Source organism: Symphalangus syndactylus, chromosome 17 (genome assembly GCF_028878055.3).
Source record: "Symphalangus syndactylus isolate Jambi chromosome 17, NHGRI_mSymSyn1-v2.1_pri, whole genome shotgun sequence".
In the NCBI taxonomy this organism is placed as follows: Eukaryota; Metazoa; Chordata; class Mammalia; order Primates; family Hylobatidae; genus Symphalangus; species Symphalangus syndactylus.
The window spans coordinates 89,908,528-89,922,702 of NC_072439.2; the positions used below are offsets into that span (position 1 = coordinate 89,908,528).

The 14,175-nt window shown below is 43.0% G+C and overlaps 1 protein-coding gene across 6 annotated transcripts in view; it reads left to right on the forward strand.

Annotated features, from left to right (window-relative positions):
• The window catches only part of LPP (LIM domain containing preferred translocation partner in lipoma), a 721,973-nt gene that overhangs the window by 64,269 nt on the left and 643,529 nt on the right, over positions 1–14,175 (forward strand). For 5 of the 6 annotated variants that reach the window (XM_063620512.1, XM_063620510.1, XM_063620509.1 and 2 more), the window contains exon 2: positions 7,920–8,042. The exons of the other annotated variant lie outside the window; for it this stretch is intronic. The gene's annotated coding sequence lies outside the window, so the exon portion shown is untranslated. The remainder of the gene's footprint in view (positions 1–7,919; positions 8,043–14,175) is intronic. 6 annotated transcript variants of the gene reach the window in all.

The window sequence follows — 14,175 nt, forward strand, 5'->3', positions numbered from 1 at the left end:
TCTTTCCAGCTGCTGTGGAGGGAACCTGATAGTAAAAGGGAGGCAAGGGTAGAAGCAAGAAGGTTAGGCAGAGACTTTTACCATAATTCAGGTGAGATGCGATGATAACTTTGACTAGGGCATAGAAGTTGGGCAGGAGAAATAAGTTCGGGGCATGTTTGGGAGTGATCGTCTGTAGGATCTCAAGTGTGATTTCCTTCAGAGAAATGCCAAGCTAAATGGGCAGGAATCTGGGAGACTCAGAGGGAAATGAAAATAGGCGCCCTGGGGGGTTGCCCAGATAAGCAGCTGGCGTTCCAAGACCAAAGAGTATCTGTTTCTCACTCCCCTCCCATTTAGTTTCTAACCTTGAGCTTTGGGCCGATGCACAGAGGACGGTGGCTTCCTGCCTTTGGCTTCCCAGCTGAGAGCTGTTGGAACGCCCCAAAATAAGCCCTGCAGAATGTGCAGCTTCCTTTGCTCTCCCTGGGTATTTTTGTAAAACATTCTTTCCCACCAAGAATGAGGAACGTTCAGAGTGATGCTGACTTTATGGGCTGTATTTAACATGCTGTTTTTTCATGATGTGTTGTCTGTTCATGCAGAGATTTCTGTCTCCTGTAAACTCCCTGGTAAGGAATCTTCAATCTCCATGTGAGATGGGTCTGGAAGGCTCAGTGGGAGCCCAGAAGAGCTGGGGTTTGAAAGCCTCTCCTTGTCTTGAGAACTGGACTGTGGTCCAAGGGCACCTACCGGCCCTCTTTTTTCATTTACATTTGAATTCACAGTTGCTGGCCTTTGGCAGTTCCCTGTAATTCCTTTTAACAGGCTGGGCTTTCCTGCAGATACTTCATTTTTCAGGTCTTGGAGAAGTTAGGTAGTGGCTGAATCAGGCAGAGAATCCAAAATTCTGACCAAGCCCCGTCCTCTAGCCACCAGGCCAAAGCAACTTGTGACCTCATCCTCCTGGGTATCCCGTGGCAATCTTATACTATAATCAGCCTAAGCCCAGAGATGCTCAGAGATCATAAACTAAGTCATCTAAAACTCATTTCTGAGGCTTCTTCATGCACCCCTCTTGCAGTCTGTAGTTACCAGGTTTTCAAAAAATTAGCATAATCTCTTAAAAACAGTGTTTTGTTATTGTTCATTCGAGTTTCTTCTAAAATTTCTTTTATATTACCTATTCATTGAGTCAACAAACATTTATTGAGTTCTTACTGTATGCCAGGCATTGTGCTAGGTGCTGGGGATTGATTCAAAGATAATTTGGAGGCGTATGGAAGGGGAGTGGATAATTACAGCACAGTGAGATAAGTGCTATAATAGGGGGATATATAAAGAGCCAGAAATAGCACTATGAATAACATCTTTGAACAAATTGCCTTCTTTTTTCCTTTTGGATTATTCCCTTATGTGTATTGCCCAAAGTGGGATTACTGGGTCATTTAAAAGATGAAAACAATTTGGCACAAAAAGATGTAATGACTTGCCTGGGGAATACAGCTCAATTTTCAACAGAGAAAGAAAAAATTGTTGACAAATCCAGATTTAGACCACTTTGCCAGGAAGATCGGGCAGTTTTTATACTACCCTTTCAACATGGTGGCTTTTGGGGGTGGGGGGATTTATTCTAAACATGTTAGCCTGTGTGTAGGAGTCACACATCGTCATATTTAATCTCACAACTTGATTGTTCTCACAAGAACCTAGCTGTATACGTATTATCGTTTTCATTTTACAAATGAAGAAACTGCACCCTGGATAAAAGGGAGTAAGTTGTTCAAAATTCCGTAGTTAATAAGTGTAGAATCCAAGGGCCAAGCACAGTTCCTTTTATTCTTTGACTCTATCCTGTTCTCCATGCTGTGTTTACCAATTGAGGGTACCTGTGCTCCAGCTGGGACCCGGAATTTACTATGTAATGAGTCACAGAGGCTCTTAAGACGATGGTCAGGCTCTATGAAATAGGTGTCGATTTTCTTACCTCCGAAGTCATAGCCAAGGAACAATGTCCTTCTGTATATTGACCTGAAAGGACCCAAGGGCCCATTATTCCTGACCCTGGCTCAGGTGCTGAAAGGCTATTTGCATAGCCCTACCATTAGAGCACAGAATCCCAAGTAAAGCTGAAACCATGCTACAGTTCTGCTGTGAAACATTTATTACTTTCCTAGTACTTAACTGTATTAAGTAAAATCTCCTGCCCCTGGTATCCAGGACCTGTCATAAATGGACATCAACAAGGGTCCACTGTGGGCTTCCTTGATGCTCCTGCTTACGTATCTTTAAATCAAACGCATTTCCTGCCAAATCCTAGATACACCCTGCACTTTCTCACTTTCATGCCTTAGCACGTGCCTTTCCTTTAACCTGAGATAACCTCTCCAATCTTCATTCATGGAACTCCTAATCCTCCCGTAAACTTCTGCACAGACGCCATCATGGGAAGGGAATAATCCTTGATCACCACCTGCTCTCCCATCCATTAGAAGTGACCTCTGTGTTCTCTGCCCTGCTAACTCAACCACAGTTAGCTGTGAGGCAATAGAGTACAAATGTATGCTGCTTATGAGCATGGGATCCGGATTTGAATCCCGGCTGTGATACTTCCTCACTGTCAGTTAACTTGCTTGAGCCTGAGTTTTCCCATCTGCCAGATGGGTGTGATAGAATAGGTGCTCCCCCTGAAAGCCACTATGTTAACAAGAGTAGTATAAAAATGGTCTGATTCTCCCGGCGAAGTCACGTAAATCTGGAATTGTCAACAGTTTTCCTTTTCTTTGTTGTCATTGCATTTTTTTATGACATCACCTTGTGTCACCATGTGGTATGAAAATTTGCATTGTTACCTGTGCTTCTTCAGTGGCACTTGTCCTCTCTTACTTGATGTCTTATCTCTCCTTCTAGACTGGGAGCTCTTCAAGGGCAGGGAGGGCATTGCATGTTTGAAGGCCTTGACATATGGATACTGCTACAAAGCTTCCTTTAAGGGAAAGGAGGATTCCATACAACCTAAGTGGTGACATCAGCACAAGCTCATTACTAATCCCATGCCCCAGTCACGAGGTTTCAGGCCTGGCCGAGAACTCTGTGAGCTCTGTGATGTAGAGCTTCAGGCACATAGAGTACAAGCTGGATAGGCCTCTGGCTCCTGCTTAAGAGACAGGAGAAAGGCTGGATGGAGCCTGTCTCCAGCCCAGCTTCTTCTGACTCAAGGAGCGGGGTGGGACTGGCAGTTCCCTGAAGGCAGAGTGGTAGTCCTGCTTGGAACATGAGACTTTGTTTTTTTCCTGGGCCTTCCGGTGGGTCTGTTATGTTGGTGAGAGTTTTAGACCTAGAGGAAAGGGTCACTGAAGGTATGGGTTAAGAGCAACTCTGAAAGCCACCTGTCCCCCGACTTCTCTGTGAGTGGGGCCACAGGGAGAAGATCCCTTCATAGGTAGCTCCCCTGCCCTTACTATGCTTGGAAACTGACCATGGAAGGGGATTCATTTCTTAAAGGGATAGGGCTACCATTTAACTTTCTATCGTGTCACTTCCCGAAACGCAACACCTATGGCTTAAGATCCAAGTGCTTTAGAACATGAGATACAAGGTCTTCCAGGCTCTGGCTGCAGCATTCCTTTCCAGGCTTGTGTCCCACCACATTCCTCTGCATCCTCTGTCACTGGCCTCACCAGATTAGTCACTTTCTCTGAGAACACCCTGAACTCATCCGTCTCAAGGCCTTTGCACATCGTGTTCCTTGGGCCTATTTTTCTCCTCCTCATCTATGGAAATCCTCTTGGGTGTTCAGGCATCGTTTAGAAGTCACATCATCTGCAGAGAACTTTTAGACCCTCAAAAGGACATTGCATGTACTCGTGCTTTTCCACGCTTTTCATTCTGTCTTGTGTGTTCCAGCGTGTCCCCCATTGAGGCTCTTCAACACCCCTAGGCATGTCCAACTCAGCACCTACACATGCTAGGTCCACACACTGCCTTATCCAAGACAGAAGGTGTTAGCAAACCTGTCTTTGGTGCACCCCTGAATGCAGAACATGTGACATTCTGTTAACTAACAGTTGTTCCAGAGTGGTTTCCATAGCCCGTACTGGGGTTCCCATGGTTTGTTTGCCCATGAGGCTGGCCATTTGAATTGTTTTTGAATTGGTCTGATATCAGCTAATTAACTGTTAACCCTTCTCAGGTCTGTTTCCCACATACCAGTAGATGTCTGCTTAGTGCCAGGGTTCTGAGCTTTTTATTTCGCTTAAGAATATAACAGCGAGGTAGAATTCAGGAAAGATTTACTTGCTGTTAACATGAACTTTTAAAAAAATAGTTTGAAATGTAGGCTTTGTTTTTATCCCAAAGCTCCCTGAAATATGAAAATAGCAGGAGTTTTAAAGGTATATTTCCACTTCTAGCAGAAGAACTGTCCATATTATAGTTGTAATTATAAATTAATAAAGCCTGTGTCATGAAACTTGATTTTGAACACCTATGTTCAAATCCTGGCTTTACCACTTACTAGCCTAGAGATATTGGGTGAGTGTCTAACTTCTCCATTCCTCAGTTTCTTCAGTGTTCAATTGGGAAATTTTTCTTATAGGTTGATGGAAAGTTTAATAAGGTCTTGGATATGAAACTGGGATTTTATTATTGTGTGTATTTCAAAATGTGGATTTGGAGGCCATTTAAAAATAGCATTTCCAAAAAGTTTGCTTTTAAAGCAAAATACTTAGATATATAAATTTTTATGAATTTTTTTTTCAAGTGATAAATGAGTTTACAGTCAGGAGACATACAGTATCTAACAAACTTAGGGAATATGCTTGGCTTACAAGACATGGTTTTAGTCCACATAAATTAGAATCACAGAACTATATAGGCTTTAAGAAATTATAAAAGCCTTGGAAGGGGTGAACGTGAATTAGTGCATATTGTATGCAGGCTTTGTGCCATACGTGCTAGATATGGGATCCCAGGAAATGGTTACATACACCTTGATGGGTAGATGATATTAACACTGTTTTGCAGACAGAGAAGCCTGTGCTTTGAGAAAATCCTTTACACAAGTCCGATATCAAAGTCTGGAACTTCAAACTGCACTCCCGATGGCTTCTAGAAATCCTTTCCGCTTACAGATATGACAAGACTTGCTTTCACATTGTTGATTTTTTTTTTTATCCTCTCTTTCTCTGTCTCTGGGGGCAGCACTAATTCAGGGCCAGATAGAACTGTGAAAATCTGCAGTGTTGATGTGACATAACTTGTTTAATGAATCTAGATTAGTGTCTTGACTTTTCCTGCCAAGAATCTGCTCATAAAGTGTCTTGTTTTGAGCTCCTTTGACTGTACTCATTCATCAGCCTTTACTTATTTTTTTCTCTTTGGGAGAGATACTTGCCATTGCCCATAATGTTTGAGGTCAGGAGTATATTTGAAGAGGGCTTTATATTTTCTTAAAAAAAATACAGGTGGAAAATCAAGTTTATTGGCTATTTCATACCATCTTCTGCCATTTGTGGGCAACCATGTGGAAGAGGTGGCAGGCGGCTGAGAGTTTGGAGCAATGCTTCTCATTTTGAATTTGTCGCTGACCACAGAAAATACTTCAGGACAACTCCATCATTCCCTTTTGGGAATTCAGTGTCTTCAGCTGTAAAGAGTGAGGGCACTACTAGGTGATTCCTCAGATTTTAAAATTCTGCATGTTTTGTGGTGTCAAAACCATCAATTTCTGGTGAGCTGCATGATCCTGCAGCTGTTTCTCTGATACTTTTCAATCTTTAGATTTAATCTATTCAACAATGTATAATTTTTTAAAGGGAAGCTTTTATAGACACTTCTGAAATATAACGGGGTGGGGGGGATAAATGGATGTTAAAAAATAGAAAACAACCAATTAAATAGTATATAGCATGTAATTCTCCTTGGAAACTTACCACGAAATTGAGAAGCACTTTAACAACTGGTAATTTAAATTGCATTTGAACTCTGCTAATGGTTTGTTTGCATGGGAACTTCAATCATTTCACAGCGGTTCTTTAGCAAAGCTGCTTATTCTCTTTATGGAAAAGAAGAAAAAATTATTAAAAGATAAGTTGGCTATGGAAAAGGGAGACCACTTTCATTTGTGCCTGGAGGGAAGCTGGAGAGTGTGAGTGAGACTCCCTCAGGGCCGAGGGTGGAGAGCTCTTCCTTTCAGTGAAGTTTAAAAATCTGGGAAGTCAGATGCCCTTTGCTGCTGTTGTAGAAACTGTTGTGACTTGTATCTCTCTCTGCAAGGAGAAGCTTTGGTTTTATGCAGCTTGCGGGTGAGGGTAGGGGCAACCTTTTTGGTTTGTTTTATGGAATTGCATTGTTCACAGGTCTAATGTTAGCTTCCTAACAACCCATTTCTCAGTAAGTTTGAAATTATGCCTTTCTCTCCTTTCAGTGGAAATGGCTTTCAGAATTCCAATGTCCTTGAAGACCACTAGGTCTTGGAAACTCCTTGCTTTTCTGGGCTTATCTTGATTATACTCCATTTTGCCTATTTAATTTCTTTCTGCTGTTGAGATTACTGGGAGAGCGTTGAAACAAGTGTTTGAGGCCTGGATTTGTAAGTCCTGGTTTGGCTCTAGGTGTGACTCATGTGACCAAGCACAAGTCCCTCTGCCCAGTGTGTTTTGTTGTCCTTTGTCAAAGCAAGCAGTCACTTGATCCATTGGATCAAGTAGCTCCTGAAGGGGTCACCTCCTTACCCAGCCCACCGGGTTCTCTTGTCAGTTGGAAAAGTTGAGGTGGGTCATTTAAAAAATCCCTCCCAACTTTGAACTTTGAATTGTTTTGTACACAAAACAATTGTATGATTGGTTAGGTAATGTTTACAGTGACAACAATGAAATGGGCTTGGTAGTTTCTTTGGTATGTGGATTTCTCCTGCATACATGAAAGACAAGTTTTATAACAGCCCTTGCCTTGGGATACTTGTCTGTTGGAATACATACTGTGTAATCATTAGCAAAACAGTAATAGTTTCTAATGAAATAAAACCTGTAATAAGGGCTGTATTAGGCTATTCTAGCATTGCTATAAAGAAATAGCTAAGGCTCGGTAATCTGTAAGAAAGAAGGTCTAATTGGGTCATGGTTCTGCAGGCTGTATAAGCATGGCACTGGCATCTGCTTGGCTTCCGGGAAGACCTCAGGGAGCTTTTACTCATGGCCGAAGGCAAAGGAGGAGCAGGTGTCTCACATGGCAAAAGCAGGAGCAAGAGAGGGAGTAGGCAGAGAAGTTGCCACACACTTTTAAATGACCAGATATCATGAGAACGCACTCGTGATCATGAGGAAAGCACCAAGGGGATGGTGCTAAACCATTCATGAGAAATCCACCCCCACGATCCAATCACCTCCACAGGCCCCACCTCCAACAGCAGGGATTACAACTCAACATGAAATTTAGAGAGGACACATATCCAAATGATATCAAGGATGGCTTACTGGGAAATGTCAAGATTGTTTATCCCTCTGCTGCTCACTGATTCTCACTTCTCAGGCAAGGAAACTAAAGTTCAAAGGACACTAGGTCCTGTAGTTAGAAATTTGTCTCCAAACTCGTATTCCTTTTCTTTTTTTATTTGGTATAGTTTAGGTTTATCTGTTAATTTTTTTTCTTTCCTATAATGTGAGTAACTAACTGACTTATCTCTTTCACCTCCATTATTAAGATGAAGCTGTTTTCCCAGGGGAACTAGGAGAGCTGAGATATGAGCACTGAGGCATCAGCATTCTCTTTCCCCATCATTCTGAGTCAAATTAGTGAAATAAGAGTGCCAGGATCTGACTAGGAGTTTAGGAGGTATAGAAGTAAGCCACGGCCCAGTCAGAGACTTTATAAACCTGGGAATTTCTGAAGCTGGTTAAGACCCTAGAGATACATAAGCAACACCCTTCTGTTTTTCATAGGTGGGAACTTTGAGGCTCAGAGACAGAGCAGAAGACAGAACCTTGTCATCTGATTCCCTGTGTTCTGCTTTTTTCATTGTTCCACTGGACGCTCATCAGAGGGAAGATCTTTTTCCTCAATTGGTGAGTCCCACACACAAAAAGAATACATTTGCCTTTTAAAATCAATGTATACGTTTTAATGAGTTTTAAACGTCAGTGGTTTCCACTTAAAGTATGGGCATCAGTAACTAGGATGCATTAAGAAAAAGAGAAGAACTGAAATGCTCTTCCTTCTCTCTTGAGTTGCTTTTATGGCAATAGACAATATATAATCATGCTAATAAAATGTGTGGCAAAGCAAAGGCAGGGCTCAGCTCTTGGAAGGTGGCAGCATTGAAATTGGAGGAAAATTTGGAGTAACAATGATTTCAGGTTGCCAGCAATTGTATTGCCTCTTTCTTTCTCATTTGGCATGGAAGAAAGTATTCATGAAGTGGAAAGACCCAAATGAAAATGTCACTGAACAGTGTTTGGATATTTACAAGGAAAGAAAGCAATATTATTGAGTGTCTCTTTACCCTTGTGCAAGGTGCTGCTTCTTTTGTGATCTCATTTCATTTTATTTATTTATTTTTTTGAGATGGAGTCTTGTTCTGTTGCCCATTCTGGGGTACAGTGGTGCAATCTCGGCTCACTGCAACCTCCACCTCCCAGGTTCAAGTGATTCTCCTGCCTCAGCCTCCCGAGCAGCTGGGACTACAGGCACACACCACCACACTTGGCTAATTTTTGTATTTGCAGTAGAGATGGCGTTTCACCATGATGGCCAGGCTGGTCTTGAACTCCTGACCTCAGGTAATCCACCCTCAGCCTCCCAAATTGCTGGGATTACAGGCATGAGCCACTGCGCCCGGCCTCATTTTATTTTTATAACAACTCTTTGGGGCAGGGCAGACTAAATTTGCTTAGGCAAAGGGTGTGAGCCTTTGTTTTAAAGGGCCTGCTAGAGCTCCACCAGGATGTGAGTGCAAATCCTGTTGTGTGCTCAGAAAGGAGAACCGTGACCAGGTAAGGTAAACTTTCCTTGTGTTTTGGAGTACCTCTGTACTTAATGGGTAGAGTAAAACATTATGTTCTAAAAAATCGGGGTGATGAAAAGAATCAACAGTGTGGAATACGCTGGGCTATAAGGAGAGCTGAGGAAATTAGTAAGGGAATTCTGGGTGCGACTTCCACTTAGGATCCTGATTCGATGGTCCCCATTGGCTGAGGCCAATTCATATATGCCCCCAGCATTGGCTTTGTACTGAGTAAATAATACACCTTGACATATTTGTGGTGTAGTTTTCCAAAACAGAGACGATGCTGTTGTGATTGAAAAAAATCTAACTTCACTTAAAAGTGTGACTGAGTTTATAGTTGTGTTTTGTCTCTCTGTCTTTTCTTAATCAGTGTATCTTAAAAATGCAACTGACTATGTGCCTATTGATCTATATTACATAAAAGGCTGGAAACCACTGGTTTGATGCTTAAACCTTAGTGTCTGTTAAAATTTCAAACATGGTCTGAATATATTCCCCCTAGCATACGTTTAAGTATCAAATGAAAAATCTTTGTCACCTCCTCTATGTCTTGAGTTTTTTCAGTGTTTATAATTAAACTGTGATAAGTATGAAGCTTTGCACTTGGACTTAAAAAAATCAAGTGTGTAATGATAGAAAGGGAGCGATTTCCTTAACAGGAGCAAACTGGAAGACACTTAGAAGTTTTTGTTGTTCATAAGCTAAATATGAGCCAACAGTGGCTTTTGTTGGGAGTGGCTTCCGAAATGCTGATGCATTTAATAGAGTATGGCATCTAGAATGAAGTGGGTGGGTGATTCTGCAAACCTAGAATACCTGGAAACTGGCAAGTGCAGATGTCATGTGAGCCTCAGGCACAGTTTGAACAGGACTCTAGCTCTGTTTTTTTGCAGCGCTTCTTGCTCTGCCCTTTTTTGTGCCTGGGTTTCATCCTTGGAATGTTTTACCTCATGGGTCATGAGATGGCTGCCTGCTGAAACCCAAACTATAGACATCTCTCTTCCCATTTTGGAGAAAGAACCTGGTTTGCTATATTCTCATAGCCTTGGCTGACTGTATATTTCTGAACCAGTCATTGAAACCAAGAGAATGGGATTATGCTAATATGAACCAGTATTCTCCCAAAACTGAATTTGGACATAGTCCCATCCAAACATCATGGCACTTACACAGTGGAGAAGAGGTGGCCCTTCAAAAGAATATCTGGGTGCTGTTAGGAGAGGGAGAGAGGACTGGAAGCTCTGTGGGCAACCACAGGCCTTCTGCAAACTCTTTAGCCCTCTTTCAGAGACCCTCTAGAGAGCCGGGCTTTAGTTCCTGCCTCATCTTCTGAAAAGGCATGAGCCAGCTGGACTGTCTACACGAGGATGCTGAGAGGACCAGGAATGATGGCCAACCAAGAACGGTTACGCGAGTGAGACCATGGATTCTGCTGCAAGATTCTGGGACACATGTGCTCATGGCCATCAAGAACATAGAACCTGGGCAGGGCAGGGACAGCATTGCTTGTTCATGTGTGTGTCTCCAGAGTCTGCTGGGGTCTCTGGCATGGGATAGGTGCTGCGTGCATTTTCATGGGTAGAATAAATCTGAAGGTAGTGAGGGTCCCTTTCCCAGAGGGTGTTCTATCGGGCATTGGCTGACTCTCTGTTGGGGAGTATAGGAATTGCAGCACAGATGAAGCCAGACTACATGGTTTAATGAGAATGACACAAATGACTAGACAGGCTGGGCATGGTGGCTTACATCTGTAATACCAGTGCTTTGGGAGGCCACAGCAGGAAGATCGATCGAGGCCAGGATTTTGAGACCAGCCTGGGCAATGTGGCAAGACCTTGTCTCTACAACTAAACAAACAAAATCCCAAATGACTGGACAGAAAGAGGCTTTTGACTTAAGAAGTTTGCAAGGGCATAAAAAGGCAGTGAGTATGGTGGGATGGCCTAACAGAAGTCCTGACAAGTATGAGATGTGCAACCCTAGAAAAACAATATCCCTTCACCCTTATTTTTTGGATCTGAGAATTAGGAACAATAATCATTGCCCTGCCTACCTCTCATGTTTGCTTAGAGCAAGTGCGTTGTTAAATGCCAACCTGTTTTGTAAAGTATAAAGTGTGGTTCCTATATGATAGGTTATTACAGTTGTCTTCTTCCGTAAAGACGCATCTTGAATATAAAGAAAAAGACAATGTAAGTTCAGTGCCCAGCACAGCATCAGGAACATTAGACATGCTCAGCATATGCCTTTCCTGCCAACCTTGCACCTCTTCCTCCTCCGGGTTGGATGGGCACTAACTTGTCCTCAGTCCTGCAGCTAGATCTGCAACTTTGCTTAATGATGCAGGTTAAAATTGAAATAGAATTATGTATTATTATTTTTCACATTCATTTTTGTCTGAGACAGGAGATGGAGGGTGGTAAATTCAAAAACCTAGGAAACTCAGTGCTTGAGAGACCCCATAGAAGCTACAGTCTAGCCCATTTGGCTTCTTACTTTGTTAGATTAGATAATCACACCTGCTGCTCCAGGCGTGACTAGCCCAGTGGGAGTCAGGAAGGAAATTATTTCCCTCTGTTGATACCAGTTTACAATTGCCGACTGTCGCCAAGGGCTTTCAGTTTTAATATTTCCTCTTTGGTCCTCAGAAGTATCAGGTATTAGTCTCTGCCGGAAGCAAAGCATTGGTCACTTCCGTCAGAGGTGAATGTCTTGGCTGTCTATAATTGCTCAGTCAGTGCTTTCTGGGCATGTGTGAGCATTTGCTCAGCTAGCTTTTATTGCTTTTATGTTATTTGCTTCAAAAATTACAAGAGGATTTGTCAGATCTGAGCAGTGACCTATACAGTCCCTGAAACTCTATGGTTCTTCATGTAACCCAGGGATGTCTTGTAGGAGGTATGTTTGCTGTCACGGAAGTAAAAAGTAGTGATATCTCTTTCTCTCTTTTGCTTCCTTCCTCCTAATTCCACATTCTCCTATTTCTTGGCTTCTGGCACAATGGAGATACCTCTACTCTACATTAGGCATGGCCTTAGGGGATCCGAATTCTCAGGTCTTCCTCAATGAGTTGCTGTGTGGTAGACAGCATCTGAAGTTTGAATGGATAGAGAGACCTTTGTAGATTGTGGCCAAATATTTACACCTGGTTCATAGAGTATGTGTTTGCTGCCCTGATCTCAGTGTTGGTCTGGGTGTTGGTGAACCTCGTGATCTTTAGGAAACTATGTGAATTAGGCTTAGTCCCTGACCTTGAGAAGCTTATAGTTAGGGAAAAAGACAGATATATAAGAGAGAAATACACATTAGAAACATATTTTGTTGTTGTTGTTGTTGTTGTTGTTGTTTTGAGATGGAGTCTCATTCTGTTGCCAGGCCAGAGTGCAGTGGCGCGATCTCGACTCACTGCAACCTCCACCTCCCGTATTCAAGAGATTCTCTTGCCTCAGCTTCCCGAGTAGCTGGGACTACAGGCGGTGACACCATGCCCAGCTAATTTTTGTATTTTTAGTAGAGACGGGGTTTCACCATATTGGCCAGAATGGTCTTGATCTCCTGACCTCATGATCTGCCCGCCTTGGCCTCCCAAAGTGCTGGGATTAGAAGAAACATATTCTTTATGGTACACATTTATTAATCACCAGATATGTTTCAGGCCTTACGCTAAGTGCTTGGGAAATTGAGGTAAATTATAGTCTCAGATCTCCTGGGGCGTGGATGAAGGGTTGGGAGAAAGAAAAAAATAGGCCAGGCGTAGTGGCTTACGCCTGTAATCCCAGCACTTTGGGAGGCTGAGGCAGGCAGATCACCTGAGGTCGGGAGTTCAAGACCAGCCTGACCAACATGGAGAAGCCTCATCTCTACTAAAAATACAAAATTAGCCGGGCATGGAGGTGCATGCCTCTAATCCCAGCTACTTGGGAGGCTGAGGCAGGAGAATTGCTTGAACCCAGGAGGCGGAGGTTGCGGTGAGCCGAGATCGCACCGTTGCACTCCAGCCTGGGCAACAACAGCAAAACTCTGTCTCAAAAAACAGAAAAAAAAGCATTGATTAATATGGTCTCACAGTTTCTGAAATTTGGGAGCAGCTTGGATCGGTGCCACAAGATCTCTCACCACATCACAGTCCAGGTGTTGCTGGACCTTCAGTCTCACCGGAAGGCCGAACTCCGGGGAAGATCTACTTGCTACCAAGCTCATCACATGCTGGTTGGCAGGATTTGTTTCCCCACAGATTACTGGGCTGAGGACTTCAGTTTCTTGCCATGTAGGGCTCTCTATAGGGCAGCTCACATGGCAGCTGCCTTCCCTCAAAATGAGTGAGCAAGAGAGAGTCCCTGAGAGACAAATCACAGTCTTTTTATAACTTAATCCTGGAGGTGACACACTGTTCCCTCTGCCTCATTCTCTTTATGAGAAGCGAGTCACTAGATCCAGGCCACACTGAAGGGGAGGGGTGAATATGAGCACGAAGTTATTAATACCAGGAGGTGGAGTTACACGGAACCATCTTAGGGGCTGCTTACCACAGATTCCCCAGGTTTACATGGGTGTGCTAAGGTGGAAGTGGACGTTGCCTGAAGCTATTGAATAAACCCAGCACACCTCTGTGGATCAATTTTACTTGAAGACAGTTTTGGGGGAAAACTCCATTTAAAACTCTTAAGAGAAGCACTGATACATAATAGCACAGGATGTAAAATTGGCATGGCTTTTAAGAAGAAAAACACAAGTTTTCAATTCATGCTGTGTTCCCTTACCTCTGTATTTTTGCCCTCCTCAGCGATTACAGCTTTTTTGGTAGAAATGTCTAAAGGTTCTTACTTGAGCCCTTTGCTGTATGCATGAGACACCAAGACTTGAAAGGGCACAGACTCTTCCAGGGCCACAGAGCCAGGGGTAGTCAAGGGAGAAACCATCTGCAGCTTCTCTCCGTGCCCCGCCTTCCACCGCTCCACACAGCCTCTGCTGCATAATGAGTCTGTGCAACTTTGAGGATGTTTTCTCTTCTTTTCTCAAACTCTCTCCTGTCCCAGAAACAGATTAGGAAAAATAGGTCAAAAATTGGAATCTTAAGCTTTGATTTTGTCCCTTTAGTTAAATTTCAGGGGTCTGCATCTCCTGGTGGGCCATATTGTGTCCTGAAAAGTTGCATAAATCAATATTACACAGCTCAGACAGTGTGTCTCTGC